The sequence below is a fragment of the Pseudophryne corroboree genome, chromosome 3 (genome assembly GCF_028390025.1).
Source record: "Pseudophryne corroboree isolate aPseCor3 chromosome 3, aPseCor3.hap2, whole genome shotgun sequence".
NCBI classification, from domain to species: Eukaryota; Metazoa; Chordata; class Amphibia; order Anura; family Myobatrachidae; genus Pseudophryne; species Pseudophryne corroboree.
The window spans coordinates 433,411,914-433,428,322 of NC_086446.1; the positions used below are offsets into that span (position 1 = coordinate 433,411,914).

Sequence of the window (16,409 nt, forward strand, 5' to 3'; positions counted from 1 at the left end):
ACTACAGAAACAAATAGGGTGATTCAATTCAAACATGGAATTTAGCTATTCAATTACTTCCGGAGACTAGCTACGAGAATGCACTTATCGTGGTTTGCTTTGGGGCTAGTCGTGACCTGACAACTGCATTGCGATTAGCACTCAGGGCGGTATCCAATTAGCCGTGGTAATTTACTGCAGCTAACTGACTCACCCGGGGCTATCCTATTAGCCCCGAAGCCAGGGCTTATTGCGAAACCAAATCCCCGATAAGTGACCATTTGTTCTGCGATAGGGGCCACAAAAGCACATGGGCTTTTTGAAGGGCCCTATGTGTTTTCGAGATACAGCACAAAACAAACGGGTTCTAATTGGACAGGCCAAATTGACAATCCGGCCTGTTTTTTTTGCACAGCTAATAGAATACCCCCCCTCTGTACAAGAGCAGCAGCTTAATGCGCCTAACCTTGGGCATTATTGCAGGAAATATTGGCAGTCATATGAAGTAATTGAATAATTCCCAAACACCTAGCACGGGAGGTAAATTTCCACGTATGAATTGAATCGACCCCAAATGTACTGTATTCTCATGATACTAAATTAATTCAGGTCCAACAGAATTAAGAATGATCAGGAGGATTTTGCCCTGCTCTTACAATTGACTTATGGAAGGAGGCATTTTACCAGATTTTGTGGCTTCCATTTGCAACTCTGGGTAAGTTTGGTATAGATATGTAATTTTACATCCGCCCCATCTGCAGTGCAGCATGGTGTTACCTAGGTGCAAAGCTACTCTCTCTGCACATGTTACATCTGCCCCACCTGCAGTTCAGCATGGTGTTACCCAGGTGCAAATATACTCTCTCTGCACGTTACATCCGCCCCACCTGCAATGCAGCATGGTGTTACCCAGGTGCAAAGTTACTTGCTGACTTTGCTTTGCTCCCAACCTAGAATAAGACTCTGTATGGTGTATACTGTGTAGCTGATTTTGAGGATATGATCTGGACTTGTTTTAGAATAAAGGGGAAAAAGGCGTGTCCTGTATGAATAAAGCCAGCAGACCACCGCTAGATACTCTAGGAATAAGGGTTGTGCTGGTAAATGGCACAATATCAAGCGCTGTCCATATTGGAAATGGTAACTGACAACCCACTTTGTAATTATTTTTGCTTTAACAATAGACGCAACTGCTAAGAGCAAATGAACATACTGGGGAGCTAGAGGAGTGACACCACTTCACTTACCCTCTCTGCTCCATATATCTCTTATGAGTCTCTTCAAAACTGTAGGTTCATATTCAGAGCTCTCTAGGTATAAACTTAATTACACCAAATCTGAAACTGCCTGACCAGGCTGTGCTAAGTAGAGAGCTGGCTTCCTATGCCACTCTCAGTCTATGGCGCAGCCCAATCCAGCTTCTCTCAGCTGCAGTAGATGCAGTCCATTTTACCTGGGTGTTTCCCAGGTAAATCCAGGAACAAAGTTCACACCGCATAAGAAGATGTTGGCTCGCTATCCTCTCTCTGCGGAGCTATGTAAAAATTGGGAGACTCCTCCGTCTGTGGATTCCTAGGTTGCAAGACTGATAGTTTCCTCAGCTCTGCCAGTGACTACCGTCAACTCTCTAAAGGATCCGACGGATAGACGTATGGAGGACTGTTTAAAGACGATTTACACCTCAACAGGGGCTGTGCATAGGCCAACCATTGCAGCGACATGAGCTGCTGAAGCTGTTGAAGCATGGGCTCAGGAGCTCGAGGCGGAGCTACCTTCCGACGCATCTGATCATGCTAGACAATGTCTCTCCTACATTACCACAGCTTCTCATTATCTTAAGGAGGCGGCTTTCTGATGCCAGGGTGCTGGCGGCAAAGGCTGCGACTACATCCATCTTAGCTCGACGTATCCTTTGGTTGAGATCCTGGTCTGTGGATCTGGATTCTAAGAAAACCCTGGAGGTACTTCCTTTTAAGGGAGATATTCTTTTCGGAGAAGACCTCAATAAGATCGTGGCTGACTTAGTTTCTGCTAAAACAGCTTGCCGACAGAGTACGGCACCTTTGGCGCCGAAGGCTAAAAGTACCTTCTCTCGCTCCTTTCATCCTCCAGGAAAGGCAAAAGGTCAGGCGTACCCGAAACAAGCTCGTACTTCCAAACCTGCTAAGCCTAGACCCAAGATGGGCCTGGGCTGCCCTTCAGCCTGCTTCTAAAACAGACAAGCCTGCCGCATGATGGGGCGGGCCTCCCTCTGGGGGATCCCAGGGTGGGGGGCCGACTTCTAGGATTTACCCAGGAGTGGTTGAAGACCACTTCCGATGCCTGGGTACGGGAAGTCGTCACTTGAGGTTAAGCCGTATCCTTCAAGAATCGTCCTTCTCATCGATTTTGCCTGACAGACGTCCCTTCGGATCCGGTGAAGGTGAAAACTCTTCATTCGGTGGTACAGTCCCTCCTGGACACAGGAGTGGTAGTACAGGTGCCTCTGGCTCAGAGAGGCAAGGGGTACTATTCACCGCTGTTTCTAGTCCCGAAACCGAACGGGTCCTCACGGTCCATTCTCAATCTCAAGTCTTTGAACAAGTATGTGAGGTTCTCCAAGTTTCGTATGGAAACTGTTCGCTCTATTGTTCTGGCCTTGGAGCCTGGGGATTATATGGTCTCCCTGGACATACAGGATGCTTACCTGCATATTCCTATTGCAATGTCACATCAGCAGTACCTGAGGTTTGCGCTGAGCAACCTTCATTACCAGTTTCGGGCGTTACCCTTTGGTTTGGCCACGGCTCCGCGGGTATTCACCAAAGTCATGGCGGTGAGGATGGCGGTGCTACGCCATCAGGGGATCAGGATCCTCCCGTATCTAGACGACTTACTGATCCTGGCAAACTCCCCAGAAATTCTCCTACGTCATTTGGATGTGACAATCCAGTTTATGTAAACTCACGTGTGGATCATCAACTGGAAGAAATCTTCCCTGGTCCCTGCTCAGAGCATGATGCACCTGGGAGCATTGTTGGACACTCACAACCAGCGGTTGTTCTTGTCTCAGGAGAAGGTCCTGAAACTTCAGGACAAGATTCGATGCTTCCTATTTAGTCCGCAAGTGTCAAACATTCGGCAATGCAAGTGCTAGGTCTCATAGTGTTGGCCTTCGACATGGTGGATTACGCTCAATTCCATTTCCGCCCTTTACAGAAGTTGATTCTGGCCAAGTGGGACGGCCTGCCTCACCAGATCAGGTCTCAAATGTTCTCCTTGTCTCCGGAGGGCCATCTGTCACTGAGCTGGTGGCTTCAGGACCACCGATTGAGCGAGGGTCGTCCCTTCTGGATCTCCAACTGGGTCCTTCCGACGACGGATGCCAGTCTGAGGGGTTGGGGCGTGGTGTTGGAGCAACACTCCCTTCAAGGCCGCTGGACCAAGGCGGAGTCTCTCCTCCCGATAAACATTCTAGAACTGCGGGAGGTGTTCAATGCACTGAACCTGGCCCAGCAGTTGATACAGAACAGACCTGTTCAAGTACAAAACGGACATTGCCACCACTGTGGCGTACATAAATCATCAGGGCGGCACTCGAAGACGCATGGCGATGAGGGAAGTATCAAGGATTCTTCAATGGGCGGAACGCCATCTGCCAGCCATATCAGCAGTGTTCATTCCGGGGGTTCTAAACTGGGAAGTGGACTTTCTCAGTCGTCAGGACATACACGCCGGAGAGTAGAGACTCCATCGAGATGTATTTCAACTCCTCGTGGACAAGTGGGGTCTTCCAGATGTAGACTTGATGGCGTCTCGACACAATCACAAGGTTCCGGTCTTCGGAGCAAGGACAAGGGATCCTCAAGCGGCGTTCGTAGACGCGCTAGCAATCCCATGGAGCTTTCAGCTGCCATATATGTTCCCTCCGGTGTCACTCCTGCCCAGAGAAATAAGGAAGTTCAAACAAGAAGGAGGACTCCTGCTTCTGATCCTCCGGCGTGGCCCAGACGGAACTGGTTCTCAGATCTACAGGGCCTCTCGTTAGAGCGTCCCCTTCTACTTCCACAACGACCAGACCTCCTCGTTCAGGGCCCTTGTGTTTACCAGGATTTGGCCCGACTGGCTTTGACGGCGTGGCTCTTGAAGCTTCCGTCTTGAGGCCAAGGGTTTTTCTGAGGCGGTCATTCAAACTATGTTAAAGGCCGTAAGCCTGCTTCTGCTCGGATTTACTTTAGGGTCAGGAATTCTTACTTTGCTTGGTGCATGTCTAATAACCATGACGTTTACAAATTTAGTACGGCCAAACTTTTCGCCTTCCCACAACAGGGCCTGGATTTAGGCCTTCGTCTGGCATCCCTCAAGGTTCACATTTCTGTCTTGTTGGTATGGTTTCAGAGGAAGATTGCTACCCTGCCTGATGTTCATACTTTCACTAAGGGGGTGTTACGGATTCAACCTCCTTATGTACCACCTGTGGCCCCTTGGGATTTGTCAGTGGTTCTGGAGGCTTTGCAAGAGTATCCGTTTGAACCTCTTGCGTCTTTAGACCTTAAGTGGCTTTCCCTTAAGGTTTTGTTTTTGCTGGCTATTGCCTTTGCTAGAAGGGTCTCGGACTTGGGTGCCTTATCCTGTAAGTCCCCCTATCTGATTTTTCAACGTGACCGGGCGGTTCTTAGAACACGTCCAGGGTACTTACCTAAGTTGGTATCTTCTTTCCACCTTAACCAGGAGATTGTGGTTCTGGCCTTTAGTTCTCCTGAGTTGTCCTCCAAAGAGCGGTCTTTGGATGTGGTACAGGCTCTCCGTATCTATGTGAAGAGAACTGCCTCCATTAGGAAGTCTGATTCTCTCTTTGTACTGTTTGGATTTCACAAACGTGGCTGGCCTGCTAACAAGCAGACCTTGGCCAGATGGATTAGAATGGTGATTGCACATGCTTATGTACAGGCTGGCCTTCCAGCTCCTCCTACCATCAAAGCCCATTCTACTCGGTCAGTTGGACCTTCTTGGGCTGGCCGCCGTGGTGCGACTCTTGAACAATTGTGCAAGGCGGCTACGTGGTCCTCAGTGAACACGTTCATTAGGTTCTATGCCTTCGATACTTCCACCTCCCAGGATGCTTCCTTTGGACGTTGGGTTCTTGTGCCCGCTGCAGTGCGTCCCCTCCCATAAGGAACTGCTTTAGGACATCCTCAATGTTATTCCTTGTGGAGCCCAGTGTACCCCGCAGCAGAAAATGAGATTTATGGTAAGAACTTATCGTTGTTAAATCTCTTTCTGCGAGGTACATTGGGCTCCACAAGGCTCCCACCCTGACGCACCTTGCTTCTTTGGGTTGGTATGGCATTAGCCGCTGACACCCTCTCCTGTTGTGAGTGTGTGGTGTATGTGGCTACTAACGTTTTCATCTCTGTTACCTGCTACTGCATTGGGCTGGTTAACGAAAACTGAGCTTAGTGTTCACTCTAGGTGTCTTTCACAGGGCGCTGCGCCCTGCCCCTTTTTTAGACACCTGAATGCCGCCCTGCCCGTTTGTGTGCGCCCTCCCGCCCCGCACTATGCTGCCCGCCGGACCCCGCCACGCCGCCGGACACATTACTGCAGTGTGCTTAATCACTCAGTCTCCCTGCATGAGAGACAGAGACCTCCGCGGCCCGTCCCGCCCGCCTCGTCCGTCCCGCCCGCCTCGTCCCACCCGTCCTTAGTTGTCAGCCGCCGCATCTCCCCCCCTCCTCTGCGAGAGACAGGAGGGCTGGGTTTGCCTCTCCCGCCGAGGCAAACCCAGCGCTCCCTCCTCTGTGTGCATGGCCAGACACCCGCGGGCAGCCCCCATCTCCCACCAGCCAGTGCCACTGGCCAGCGTACCCACCTACCGGAGTGTGACCCTCAGCTGCCAGAGTGTGAGTAGATATACACAAAGTAATGTACATGTATCTTAATGCATTGCCATATCCTGCCACTCCCCCCCCCCACCCCCTGCATGAGGCCCCATTTACCCCCAGCCTTCGTGTGTGGCACACTTTACCCCCCTCACCCTGGTTTGTGCCCCCCCCCCCAAGTGTGTGTGACACCTTGTGCCCTCCTGCCCCCCCCAACCCCCTGTGTGTGGCCCCACTACCCCTTGTCTTATGTGTGTGCAGAACCATCTACCCCCCCCCCCCAACCCCCTGTGTGTGGCCCCACTACCCCTTGTCTTATGTGTGTGCGGAACCATCTACCCCCCCCCCCCACTCCTCCTCCCATGTTGTGTGGCCCCCTGTGCCTGCTGCACTTTGAAAATATCTGAGTGCCTCTGCCTGGTTCCAGTATCCTGCATCTACAGGGTGTGTATATATTATAATAATAAGGATTTTACTCACCGGTAAATCTATTTCTCGTAGTCCGTAGTGGATGCTGGGACTCCGTAAGGACCATGGGGAATAGCGGCTCCGCAGGAGACTGGGCACAACTAAAGAAAGCTTTAGGACTACCTGGTGTGCACTGGCTCCTTCCACTATGACCCTCCTCCAGACCTCAGTTAGGATACTGTGCCCGGAAGAGCTGACACAATAAGGAAGGATTTTGAATCCCGGGTAAGACTCATACCAGCCACACCAATCACACCGTATAACTCGTGATACTATACCCAGTTAACAGTATGAAATATAACTGAGCCTCTCAACAGATGGCTCAACAATAACCCTTTAGTTAGGCAATAACTATAAACAAGTATTGCAGACAATCCGCACTTGGGATGGGCGCCCAGCATCCACTACGGACTACGAGAAATAGATTTACCGGTGAGTAAAATCTTATTTTCTCTGACGTCCTAAGTGGATGCTGGGACTCCGTAAGGACCATGGGGATTATACCAAAGCTCCCAAACGGGCGGGAGAGTGCGGATGACTCTGCAGCACCGAATGAGCAAACTCTAGGTCCTCCTCAGCCAGGGTATCAAACTTGTAGACTCTTGCAAAAATGTTTGAACCCGACCAAGTAACAGCTCGGCAAATTTGTAAAGCCGAGACCCCTCGGGCAGCCGCCCAAGAAGAGCCCACTTTCCTCGTGGAATGGGCTTGTACAGATTTAGGGTGCGGCAGTCCAGCCGCAGAATGTGCAAGTTGAATCGTGCTACAGATCCAGCGAGCAATAGTCTGCTTAGAAGCAGGAGCACCCAGCTTGTTGGGTGCATACAGGATAAATAGCGAGTCAGTTTTCTTGACTCCAGCCGTCCTGGAAACATATACTTTTCAGGGCCCTGACTACGTCCAGTAACTTGGAATCCTCCAAGTCCCAAGTAGCCGCAGGCACCACAATAGGTTGGTTCACATGAAAAACTGATACCACCTTAGGAAGGAATTGGGAACGAGTCCTCAATTCCGCCTTATCCATATAAAAAGACAGATAAGGGCTTTTGCATGACAAAGCCGCCAATTCTGATACACGCCTGGCCAAGGCCAACAGCATGACCACTTTCCACGTGAGGTATCGTAGCTCCACGGATTTAAGTGGCTCAACCTAATGCGACTTCAGGAAATCCAACACCACGTTAAGATCCCATGGTGCCACTGGAGGCACAAACGGGGGCTAACTATGCAGCACTCCCTTAACAAAAGTCTGAACTTCAGGCAGTGAAGCCAGTTCTATTTTGGAAGAAAATCGATAGAGCCGAAATCTGGACCTTAATGGAACCCAATTTTAGGCCCATAGTCACCCTGACTGTAGGAAGTGCAGAAATCGACCTAGCTGAAATTCCTCCTTTGGGGCCTTCCTGGCCTCACAGCACGCAACATATTTCCGCCATATGCGGTGATAATGGTTTGCGTTCACTTCTTTCCTAGCTTTAATTAGCGTAGGGATAACTTCCTCCTGACCTGGCGCAATATCTTTGTAGCTTTTTGTTGAGGCGGGACGCCATCTTGTCCACCTGTGGCCTTTCCCAACGGTGTACAACCATTTGGAAGACTTCTGGATGAAGTCCCCACTCTCCCGGGTGGAGGTCGTGTCTGCTGAGAAAGTCTGCTTCCCAGTTGTCCACTCCGGGAATGAACACTGCTGACAGTGCTAACACATGATTTTCCGCCCATCGGAGAATCCTTGTGGCTTCTGCCATCGCCATCCTGCTTCTTGTGCCGCCCTGTCGGTTTACATGTGCGACCGCCGTGATGTTGTCTGACTAGATCAGCACCGGCCGGTGTTGAAGCAGGGTCTAGCCTGACTTAGGGCATTGTAAATGGCCCTTAGTTCCAGAATAATTATGTGTAGGGAAGCCTCCTGACTTTTCCATAGTCCTTGGAAGTTTCTTCCCTGTGTGACTGCCCCCCAGCCTCGAAAGGCTGGCATCCGTGGTCACCAGGACCCAGTCCTGTATGCCGAATCTGCGGCCCCCTAGAAGATGAGCACTCTGCAGCCACCACAACAACGACACCCTGTCTCTTGGAGACAGGGTTATCCGCCGATGCATCTGAAGATGCGACCCGGACCACTTGTCCAACAGATCCCACTGGAAGATCCTTGCATGGGACCTGGCGAATGGAATTTCTTCGTAAGAAGCTACCATCTTTCCCAGGGCTCGCGTGCATTGATGCACCGACACCTGTATTTGTATTAGGAGGTCTCTGTCTAGAGACGACAACTCCTAGGACTTCTCCTCCGGGAGAAACCCTTTTTATCCTGTTCTGTGTCCAGAACCATACCCAGGAACAGTAGACGCGTCGTAGGAACCAGCTGCGACTTTGGAATATTCAGAATCCAGCCGTGCTGTTGTAGCACTTCCCGAGATAGTGCTACTCCGACGAACAACTGCTCCCTGGACCTCGCCTTTATAAGGAGATCGTCCAAGCACGGGATAATTATTTCGGCCATTACCTTGGTAAATACCCTTGGTGCCGGGGACAGACCAACGGCAACGTCTGGAATTGGTAATGACCATCCTGTACCACAATCTTGAGGTACTCCTGGTGAAGAGGGTAAATAGGGACATGCAGGTAAGCATCCTTGATGTCCAGTGATACCATGAAATTCTCCAGGCTTGCAATAATCGCCCTGAGCGATTCCATTTTGAACTTGAACCTTCGTATATAAGTGTTCAAGGATTTCAATTTTAGAATGGGTCTCACCGAACCGTCTGGTTCCGGTACCACAACATTTTGGAATAGTAACCCCGGCCTTGTTGAAGGAGGGGTACCTTGATTTCACCAGCTGGAAGTACAGCTTGTGAATTGCCGCCAGTACTACCTCCCTTTCTCCGAGGGCAGCAGGCAAGGCTGATGCAAGGTAACGGCGAGGGGGAGTCGCCTCGAACTCCAGCCTGTATCCCTGTGATACTACTTGCTGAACCTAGGGATCCACCTGTGGGCAAGCCCACTGGTTCCTGAAGTTCCCGAGACGCGCCCCCACCGCACCTGTCTCCACCTGTGGAGCCCCAGCGTCATGCGGTGGACTCAGAGGAAGCGGGGGAAGATTTTTGATCCTGGGAACTGGCTGTCTGGTGTAGCTTTTTCCTTCTTCCTTCTTCCCTTGTCTCTGTGCAGAAAGGAAGCGCCTTTGACCCGCTTGCTTTTCTGAAGCCGAAAGGACTGTACCTGAAAATACGGTGCTTTCTTAGGCTGTGAGGAAACCTGAGGTAAAAAAATTTCTTCCCAGCTGTTGCTGTGGATACGAGGTCCCAGAGACCACCCCCAAACAATTCCTCACCCTTATAAGGCAGAATCTCCATGTGCCTTTTAAAGGCAGCATCACCTGTCCACTGCCGGGTCTCTAATACCCTCCTGGCAGAATGGACATTGCATTAATTCTGGATGCCAGCCGGCAAATATCCCTCTGTGCATCCTTCATATATAAGACGACGTCTTTAATATGCTCTATGTTAGCAAAATATTATCCCTGTCTAGGGTATTAATATTATCTGACAGGGTATCAGACCACGCTGCAGCAGCACTATTTTTGCTGAGGCAAATGCAGGTCTCAGTATAGTACCTGAGTGTGTATATACAGACTTCAGGATAGTCTCCTGCTTTTTATCAGCAGGCTCCTTCAAAGTGGCCGTATCCCAAGACGGCAGTGCCACCTTTTTTGACAAACGTGTGAGCGCCTTATCCACCCTAGGGGATATCTCCCAACGTGACCTATCCTCTGGCGGAAAAGGGTACGCCAGCAGTAACTTTTTAGAAATTACCATTTTCTTATTGGGGGAACCTACGCTCTTTACACACTTCATTCACTCATCTGATGGGGGAACAAAACACTGGCTGCTTTTTCTCCCCAAACATAAAACCCCTTTTATGTGGTACTTGGGTTCATATCAGAAATGTGTAACACATTTTTTATTGCCGAGATCATGCAATGGATGTTCCTAGTGGATTGTGTATATGTCTCAACCTCGTCGACACTGGAGTCAGACTCCGTGCCGACATCTGTGTCTGCCATCTGAGGTAACGGGCGTTTTTTGAGCCCCTGATGGCCTTTGAGACGCCTGGGCAGGCGCAGGCTGAGAAGCCGGCTGTCCCACAGCTGTTACGTCATCCAGCCTTTTATGTAAGGAGTTGACATTGTCCGTTAATACCTTCCACCTATCCATCCACTCTGGTGTCGGCCCCACAGGGGGCGACATCCCATTTATCGGCCTCTGCTCCGCCTCCACATAACCTTCCTCATCCAACATGTCTACACAGCCGTACCGACACACCGCACACACACAGGGAATGCTCTGACTGAGGACAGGACCCCACAAAGTCCTTTGGGGAGACAGAGAGAGAGAGTATGCCAGCACACACCAGAGCGCTATACAATGCTGGGATTAACACTATAACTGAGTGATTTTTCCCCCAATAGCTGCTTGTATACACATATTGCGCCTAAATTTAGTGCCCCCCCCCCTCTCTTTTTAACCCTTTGAGCCTGAAAACTACAGGGGAGAGCCTGGGGAGCTGTCTTCCAGCTGCACTGTGAAGAAAAAATGGCGCCAGTGTGCGGAGGGAGATAGCCCCGCCCCTTTTTCGGCTGACTTTTCTCCTGCTTTTTTCATGGATTCTGGCAGGGGTAATTTATCACATATATAGCCCTGGGACTATATATTGTGATGATTTGCCAGCCAAGGTGTATTATATTGCCCTCAGGGCTCCTCCCCCCAGCGCCCTGCACCCATCAGTGACCGGAGTGTGAGGTGTGCATGAGGAGCAATGGCGCACAGCTGCAGTGCTGTGCGCTACCTTGTTGAAGACAGAAGTCTTCTGCCGCCGATTTTCCGGAACACTTCTTGCTTCTGGCTCTGTAAAGGGGCCGGCGGCGCGGCTCTGGGACCGAACATCGAGGTCGGGTCCTGTGGTCGATCCCTCTGGAGCTAATGGTGTCCAGTAGCCTAAGAAGCCCAAGCTACCACCAGTTAGGTAGGTTCGCTTCTTCTCCCCTTAGTCCCTCGCTGCAGTGAGTCTGTTGCCAGCAGATCTCACTGTAAAATAAAAAACCTAAAATATACTTTCTTTCTAGGAGCTCAGGAGAGCCCCTAGTGTGCATCCAGCTCAGCCGGGCACAAGATTCTAACTGGGGTCTGGAGGAGGGTCATAGTGGGAGGAGCCAGTGCACACCAGGTAGTCCTAAAGCTTTCTTTAGTTGTGCCCAGTCTCCTGCGGAGCCGCTATTCCCCATGGTCCTTACGGAGTCCCCAGCATCCACTTAGGACGTCAGAGAAATATATATACACATATATATATATATATATATATATATATATATATATATAAACGGTGACGCTGTCCGTCTGATTACTCTTGTCTCAAGTCTCGTGAGTGCCGCCTTACACTGCTTGCCTATATATATATATATATATATATATATATATATATATATATATATATATATATATATATATACACACATACAGTACCAGTCACAAGTTTTGTCACACTTTCTCACTGGAGTGAATGAGAAAGTGTGTCCAGACTTTTGCTTTTGACTGGTACTATATATATATATATATATATATATATATATATATATATATATATATATATATATAAAATCTATCAGTAACGGCCGGCACTCTGTCCTGGATGTAGTAAGCGCCTTGGTGCCCGCCTTACCACTCGAAGAAGTGGAATATAGAGACGGAAGAGATTAGGCGGCACTCACAGGACTGAATATGAAGAAATTAATATCGAGTCAACTAGTGCCTAATTATCATCAACGTTTCAGTTTTATTTTAAAAAAAATAGTATCCTGACGAAAGTTTTTTTTTTAAATAAAACTGAAACGTTGATGATAATTAGGCACTAGTTGCCTCGATATTAATTTCTTCATATTCAGTCCTGTGAGTGCCGCCTAATCTGATCCGTCTCTCTCTCTCTCTCTCTCTATATATATCCAGCTCTGCATGGATCATTGTGGTGGCCATTTTCAACTAGCTCCGCGGTGTGTGAGGGGGAAACCAGCGCGATCAACCTCCGCAGCATCAGCCCCCAGTAAGTAAAATTGGCAGGAAAAAAAGCGGAGATCAAAAATGTGCCCTACCTGGTGCAGGGTGTCTCAGTGCTCTCTACCTGGTGCAATGTGTCTCAGTGCTCTCTACCTGGTGCAATGTGTCTCAGTGCTCTCTACCTGGTGCAATGTTTCTCGGTGCTCTCTACCTGGTGCAATGTTTCTCAGTGCTCTCTACCTGATGCAATGTTTCTCAGTGCTCTCTACCTGGTGCAATGTGTCTCAGTGCTCTCTACCTTGTGCAATGTTTCTCGGTGCTCTCTACCTGGTGCAAAGTTTCTCAGTGCTCTCTACCTGGTGCAATGTGTCTCAGTGCTCTCTACCTGGTGCAATGTTTCTCGGTGCTCTCTACCTGGTGCAATGTTTCTCAGTGCTCTCTACCTGGTGCAATGTTTCTCGGTGCTCTCTACCTGGTGCAATGTTTCTCGGTGCTCTCTACCTGGTGCAAAGTTTCTCAGTGCTCTCTACCAGGTGCAATGTTTCTCAGTGCTCTCTACCTGGTGCAATGTGTCTCAGTGCTCTCTACCTGGTGCAATGTGTCTCAGTGCTCTCTACCTGGTGCAATGTTTCTCAGTGCTCTCTACCTGGTGCAATGTGTCTCAGTGCTCTCTACCTTGTGCAATGTGTCTCAGTGCTCTCTCCCTGGTGCAATGTGTCTCAGTGCTCTCTACCTGGTGCAGTGTGTCTCAGTGCTCTCTACCTGGTGCAATGTGTATAGGAGGTTCTACCTGGCGCAGTGTGTATTAGCTGCACTACTGTGTGAAAAACAACGCCCCTAAATTTTTGCTGCGCGCCTTCGGCGCGTGCTGTCCATTCTTTAGCATGTGGGAATGGGAGGGCCAAGCATTATAGTATGTATCTAACTGAAAATGTGCCCTCCCCGTGATCAGCACCCTGTCCTAAAAAATTCCTAGAGTGAACACTATGAGCTCCTGTGCACGGAGGCGGGTTTATAGAGGAGGAGGCGCTATGCATCTTGGGAACAGTCAAAGCTTTGAGCCTGTTGGTGCCTCGGATCAAGATCTTACTCTACACCCGATATTATTCCTTGTTGAGCCCAGTGTACCTCGCAGAAAGAGACTTAACAACGGTAAGTTCTTACCATAAATCTCGTTATCCATCACATAAAATTCAGATAAAAAATAAAAAATAAATTACAGGTTGTAATGAAACAAAATAGGTAAAAAGCTACTTTAGCAAGGCACTGTATATTTATCTATCTATCTATATCTACATATATATATATATATATACACACACACACACACACACACACACACAGTGTATACATACATATATAGTGTGTGTATATATACACACAAACAACCCGGAGCCTAACTTCATATTTTGTGCATAACTTAAAAAAAAAAAAAAAAAAATACATCCTGACTTAGGGGTAAATTTACTAAGAATCGTATTTTCCCGTTTGAGGTCAAAGTTCAATCACGAATGACATCGAAAGTGTAAATATGCAACTTTTTCAATTGATTACGACTAATTTACTAAGCTGCCGTATTCTGCATTTTCGGTTTTTCCGATGTCGATGTCATTCGTTTTTTTAGGCAGTGTTTTACGTGAGTGACTTGTAAAACACTGCCGACTTTAATACAATGAATCTCGGCCGAATCTGAGAGATCCGTGCTGGGCTTCATTGTGCACCTTGTAAAAAAAAAAAAAAAATGTTTAAACTTAAAAAAAAATTGCGTGGGGTCCCCCCTCCTAAGCCAAACCAGCCTCGGGCTCTTTGAGCCGGTCCTGGTTGCAAAAATATGGGGAAAAAATTGACAGGGGTTCCCCCATATTTAAGCAACCAGCACCGGGCTCTGCGCCTGGTCCTGGTTCCAAAAATACGGGGGACAAAAAGCGTAGGGGTCCCCCGTATTTTTGAAACCAGCACCGGGCTCCACTAGCTGGACAGATAATGCCACAGCCGGGGGTCACTTTTATACAGCGCCCTGCGGCCGTGGCATTAAATACCCAACTAGTCACCCCTGGCCGGGGTACCCTGGAGGAGTGGGAACCCCTTCAATCAAGGGGTCCCCCCCTCCAGCCACCCAAGGGCCAGGGGTGAAGCCCGAGGCTGTCCCCCCCCATCCAAGGGCTGCGGATGGGGGGCTGATAGCCTTTGTTTAAAGTGTTGAATATTGTTTTTAGTAGCAGTACTACAAGTCCCTATGTTCACACGAGGGTCGGTCCTCTTCTCCATGTAGAATCCATGGTGTACCTGTTGAAAAAATTATACTCACAAAATCCAGGGTAGAAGGCTCTTCTGCTTGTAATCCATTTGTAATCCTCGTACTTGTCAAAATAAAAAAACGGACACCCGACCTCGAACTGAAAGGGGCCCCATGTTTTCACATGGGACCCCTTTCCCCGAATGCCAGAAACCCCCTCTGACTTATGTCTAAGAGGGTTTCTTCAGCCAATCAGGGAGCGCCACGTTGTGGCACCCTCCTGATCGGCTGTGTGCTCCTGTACTGTCTGACAGGCGGCACACGGCAGTGTTACAATGTAGCGCCTATGCGCTCCATTGTAACCAATGGTGGGAACTTTGTGGTCAGCGGTTGACCGAAAGTAACCTCACCGCTGACCACAAAGTTCCCACCATTGGTTATAATGGAGCGCATAGGCGCTACATTGTAACACTGCCGTGTGCCGCCTGTCAGACAGTACAGGAGCACACAGCCGATCAGGAGGGTGCCACAACGTGGTGCTCCCTGATTGGCTGAAGAAACCAACTTAGACATAAGTCAGAGGGGGTTTCTGGCATTCGGGGAAAGGGGTCCCATGTGAAAACATGGGGCCCCTTTCAGTTCGAGGTCGGGTGTCCGTTTTTTTATTTTGACAAGTACGAGGATTACAAATGGATTACAAGCAGAAGAGCCTTCTACCCTGGATTATGTGAGTATATTTTTTTCAACAGGTACACCATGGATTCTACATGGAGAAGAGGACCGACCCTCGTGTGAACATAGGTAAGTATGTGTATATGGAGGTGTGGATGTATGTATTAAAGTTATACTTTCAAGGTGTGTGTCTTATGTCTTTATTGGGGTATTTTTTTAGTAGTAGTACTACAGGTACCAGCGGGCCCGGTTTTCCGCCGCATGCTGGTACTTGTGGTTCTCCAAGTACCAGCTTGCGGGGGAGGCTTGCTGGGACTTGTAGTACTGCTACTAAAAACAATATTCATTTTTTTACACAATGGCTATCAGCCTCCCATCCGCAGCCCATGGGTGGGGGGGACAGCCTCGGGCTTCACCCCTGGCACTTGGGTGGCTGGAGGGGGGGGATTCCTTGATTGAAGGGGTTCCCACTCCTCCAGGGTACCCCGGCCAGGGGTGACTAGTTGGGTATTTAATGCCACGGCCGCAGGGCGCTGTATAAAAGTGACCCCCGGCTGTGGCATTATCTGTCCAGCTAGTGGAGCCCGGTGCTGGTTTCAAAAATACGGGGGACCCCTACGCTTTTTGTCCCCCATATTTTTGGAACCAGGACCAGGCGCAGAGCCCGGTGCTGGTTGTTTAAATATGGGGGAACCCCTGTCAATTTTTTCCCCATATTTTTGCAACCAGGACCGGCTCAAAGAGCCCGAGGCTGGTTTTGCTTAGGAGGGGGGACCCCACGCAATTTGTTTCCTAAAAATTAACACTTTCCCATCCCCTTCCCACTGATAAACATGCACGGATCTCATGGAACCCTGCATGCCTATCCAAACACGGGATAAAAAAGCAGGTCTGTTTTTTTTTAGCACTTTTTTACGAATTGTATTTGTGCACGGCAGTGTTTGGCTATTGTCGGCAGTGTTTGTGATTTGCACTTTTTAGTAAATTCCCGATTTCTGCCAAATTGCAGGCGTATTTCACCGATGGTGTATTGATTCGTGATTTTTTCCTAGGACTTCCAAAATATTACGAATGCCCTCATCACTGCCGTGATTTTTGCTTAGTAAATTACCGAGATGACACTTTGAAGAAAAAACGGCATCTCGGTCA

The 16,409-nt window shown here is 49.1% G+C and overlaps 1 protein-coding gene across 1 annotated transcript in view; it reads right to left on the reverse strand.

Moving 5' to 3' along the window:
• Positions 1-16,409, reverse strand: part of LOC135055859 (trichohyalin-like) — a 158,291-nt gene that overhangs the window by 26,344 nt on the left and 115,538 nt on the right. The gene's annotated exons all lie outside the window — the stretch shown is intronic.